Below are 4,809 nucleotides of genomic sequence, written 5' to 3' on the forward strand. Positions count from 1 at the left end.
AACGAACACATAGAAGAACCAGGTCCTTCGATAATCCAGTGCACTAAAAAATTGGACACCATACAAATTATCCCCTCTTGTGTGGTATTGAAGTATAGAACATCAGTTGCTTGTTCGTTAGATCCATTGCTATTAATGTTTATATTCTTGTAAGGCCCCGTGAAAATTTTCCTAAAAATCGGGGTTCCGTGATGCCGGGGTAGGCGTAGAGGTTAATAATAGTAGAAATTCTTCGGACATTTCCTAAAAACTAGGGTTCAGACTTTTTGGATTGAACAGTGCGCTAGGTAGTTGAAGGAGAATATTTTGCAGCGTTGGGCATTTCTGTGGCCTATTATGGGGCCGTATAATCACTCTGCGGGCCGCAGAATGGCCGCAGAGTGAAGCAACTACTTGGGCCATTTTTTATGTTAATTTCGCGGCCAATTATGCGACCGCATAACCATTTCGTGGCCCGCACTTTTGTCGCATAATCAGCCTTCGATTTTTGCGGAGGGAGGTTTTGCGGTGCATTATGCGACTGCAGAATAGGTGTGCGGGATGCATAACTACCGCAGACCCAGGCAGATTTTTTCTAGTTTTTGGCACCAAATTGTGCAGCCGATATGCGGACCGCATATCCATTTTGCGGTCGCATATGCGACCGCATACCCTATTCCAGAGCTTTATTTTTGGGTTTTTTAAACCCGACCCTATTTCGTTAAAACATATGCCATAGTCCATTTTTGAGCATATTTTTGATATTTTTAGAGTGAGAAAGGGTTCTTAGAGTGGGGAAGTAACCTTCAACCTAATATCCAACAATTCTTTCTCAATCCTCTAAGATTATCAAGGAAAGTCCTCATCTTAAAGGTAAGAATCTATGCCCTATCTCTTAATTTAGAAAATCTACTAAAAATGGGATAATTAGAAAGACAATTATTGGGTGTGGGGGTTGTTATCTTGCATGCATGTATTCTTGAAGTATGTGGGAAGGTTGTGATCTAAAAAAATGATAGATAATGGGTTGAGTAATGATATAATCTTTCCTAAAAGTGCCTTAAAAACATTAATGCACACCTAGTGTTTGATAATGTGCTCAAATGAGCTAGAATCATGACCATCTTCCTAATTTTGGTCTAACTTGTTATATTTCTAAAATATATTGAAGTTGCTAAGAATTTTGGAACGTTTTAAAAGTTTAAACGAAGCTCAATTGAGGTATGTTGGCTAAACCCCCTTCTTCTTAGAATCGAATCCCACAGTGTTCATGTAATTGGTGTAAGTCCCAAATTGATCATTATTGAATTGGCTATTCCTAATGTGGTTGTGTTGAAGGATGTATGTTCAATATTTATTCTAAATGCTACATCATGTCATCTTGCCATTTGAGGATGTGTTCAAATGTGGAATATGTATTAGAAATGTAAAGACTTCATGTCAAGATCGAATAAAGGTTGTTATGCCAAATTGTATGAAAAGCCTCTATGTGCTTAGGATTCCCAAATTGCTCATATGTTTACTAATGCCTTAAATGGTAGGTCTTATTGTTGTTGATGATAATAATGATGTTTGAATATGGAAAGGAGAAACTTGAATTATGAAATACGGCCAAGTGCCAAGAATGACTTTCTAATTGAGGCCACTCACGCCAATGAATTGAAAAGATATGAAAGAAGTATAAAGTGAGATGATTGATTGAAAAGGTAATGTCTCGGGGGAGACGGCCTAGCCGATCGGGCCGTGATCGGATGCCATGCCGCACACATAGTGGTGACTGTACTGAAAATGATAAGTGAAATTATGGTTATGGTTAATGTCTCAAATGAGACGACCTAGCCGATCGGGTCGTGATCGAACTCCGTGTAAGAATACGGTGGTATTGTGAATTATTGTATATCGGCTCTAAAGATCACCCAACCTAATAACATGGAAATTGACTTGAGAACTTATGTGATCCTTACTTGATGTTTTCGTATTGTTTGAAGCTCTTATTGATCTCATGACTGTTTCCCCCTTGTATTATTATTCATTCTATTAAGATGGTGTTTAGTTTTACATACTAGTACTATTTGACAGTACTAACGTCCCTTTTATCGGGGGTGCTGCATCTTTAAATAGATGCAGGTGGTTCCATAGCAGGCAGTGTTGATCAGCGATAGTGGTACATCCTCTTCCCAACAGACATGGTGAGCCCCACTTCATCTCGGGATCACGTATTGTATCTTTTGTTCATATTGTTATCACGTTTTGAGGTATAGCCGGGGCCTTATTGCCGGCACTATCATAACACTCTTTTGTATCTTTTAGAGGCTCCGTAGACACTATGTGGGTTGTACATGGGTTCTAGAAAAGTCAAACAGATTATGTTGTGTTTTGATCTCTTGTTCCACTCAAATCATAAGAATGTGTGTATCTTGAAACTTAAAAATGATGGAACCAATGAGACGATTTAGTATTATATATATGATTTTCCTACTGTCTAATTAATGAAATCATGGCTTCTCTTGATCATTGGTGAGTTGGGTAGAAAGTATCTAACATGCTTGCTCGGCTGGGTTCACTCGATTGAGCGCCGGTCATGCTACCTGAGGTTGGGGCGTGACAATCTTGGTATCAGAGCCTAAGGTTTTAAAGTGTCCTAGGATGTCTCAGAGCTGTATCTAGTAGAGTTCTCCTTATCGGTGTGTTGTCGACCACATCTATAAGATGGAGGTTACTTGGACATTTAGGAATAATACCCTTCTTTAATATTCTGGATCGTGCGATGAAACTAATTGTGAAATTGTTCCTCCTCTAACTCGTTCATTCCTTTAACTTTCAATACATGGAACCAAAGAAGAGAGCAAGAACTAGCCAAGGAGTCAATGCCGCCTCAGGAGTGGCAGTTGACCCTTTATTTGATGATGCAGGTGAATACCCGAGGGGCGAGGATAATCCCCTGACTGCTACACTACCTGATTCCACTACACTGGAGCAGGCCACACCAGTTCCTGCACCTACTGAGGGTGGAATGGCTCCTCCAACTGATATTCTGGTCCCACCTCCAGCCCCAGCTTCCGATTTTAGTATTTTCGACGGGGATCTTAGGGGAGCTATACAGATGCTGACACAGATAGTGGCTTCTCAAGCCCATAGATCAAATGTTGCACCCACTATTTCTAGCCAACAAGGGGATTCTAGTAGTTCCAGAGTGAATAGGTTTCTTTAGTAGGATCCTCCGGTGTTCACAGGTGCTAATCCCAAGGAGGAACCACAGGACTTCATTGATGAGATACATAAGACTCTCCGGGTTATGCGCGTTACAGAGACGGAGAGAGTGGAGTTGGCCGCCTACCGCCTACCGCCTGGAAGGGGTGGCCTATTCTTGGTTTGAGTTGTGGGAGGAATCTCTGGAGGAGGGGAGCCCTCCAGCGAGGTAGAGTGAGTTTGCTGACGCTTTCATGGACCATTTCTTGCCTGCCAAGACTAGGGCAGCCCGTGCCATAGAGTTTGAGAACCTTAAACAAGGTAGTAAGAGTGTGTGGGAGTATCACATGGAGTTCACGCGCCTGCCAAAATATGCCATTCTCATGTTACCTACTATGGAGGCTAGAGTGCACCGGGTTGTGCAGGGCCTTAGACACTTGGTTATCTATGAGGCCATTATAGCTTCCTTGAATTCAGATATGAACTATGGGAAGATGGTAGCATTTGCTCAAGCTACACAAAACAATAAGTTGAAGAACAGAATGGAGCGAGAGGGTACCAGCAAGGCCCGGTCCGCAGGCAACTTTGGGGAGTCATTTTGTGGGGGAAGATCGGCTTTTAGGGGAGGGTCATCAGATCCATCCCAATCTTTTGCTCAGTCTTCAACCAGTTCACCCCAGTAGGACCTAGTCAGTAGCAGGGGAGTCGTTTCAGGCCTAATCAGGGCAGCAGGGGACCCCATAACCAGGGCCGATCAGGAGGGAGATTCCAGAAACATCGGAGGCCCCCATACCCCAGGTGTGGGAAGATGCACTTGGGGATCTGCGACATGGACCTGTCCATATGTTACGGGTGCAAATTGAGGGGTCATATTCAGAGGGAGAGTCGTTCATCCCGCCAGGGTGTGGGAATGGGAACAACACAACCATCTAGTTCTGTAGTTGCTACATCTTCAACACCCCCTCCAGCTCGAGGTACTCCAGCACTAGTAGGGCATGGTGCAACTAGGGGTGGTGCGCAGAGTTCAGGAGGACCCAGCCGTTTCTATGCTATGAGTGGTTGCCAGAGTGCAGAGGCTTCTCCAGATGTTGTCACAGGTATATTGGCTGTCCAATCTCTTGATGTGTATGCTCTTATTGATCCCGGTTCTACCTTGTCCTATGTTACCCCTTATGTTGCTATGGAATTTGGGATAGAATCGGAATAACTTTCTGAGCCATTCTCTGTATCTACTCAGGTTGGTGAGTCTATTGTGGCCGCATGGGTTTATAGGGGTTGTGTTATCACGGTGCGTGGTCGGGACAACGTGGCCGATCTCATTGAATTGGGGATGGTCTATTTTGATGTAATTATGGGAATGGATTGGCTTTATTCATGTTTTGCCAAGCTCGATTGTCCAGCGGAAATCAGGGAGATAGTTAAAGCCCGAAATCAGGGATCCATCATCAATCACTCAAGTAACGGAAGATCTGCCCAGCGGAAGAAAAACCTGTCAAGGACACCAGTCAAGGATGATCAACGGAAACCTAATTGGAAAGAATCAATTTGCGATTCGGTTCAAGGATCAATTCCCTAGGTTTGTAATCTCTCAAGATTCGCATCAATCAAGAGTCAAGAATGCCTCACGAAGTATATATACAT

This window comes from Nicotiana tabacum, chromosome 17, assembly GCF_000715075.1.
Source record: "Nicotiana tabacum cultivar K326 chromosome 17, ASM71507v2, whole genome shotgun sequence".
Classification (NCBI taxonomy): domain Eukaryota; kingdom Viridiplantae; phylum Streptophyta; class Magnoliopsida; order Solanales; family Solanaceae; genus Nicotiana; species Nicotiana tabacum.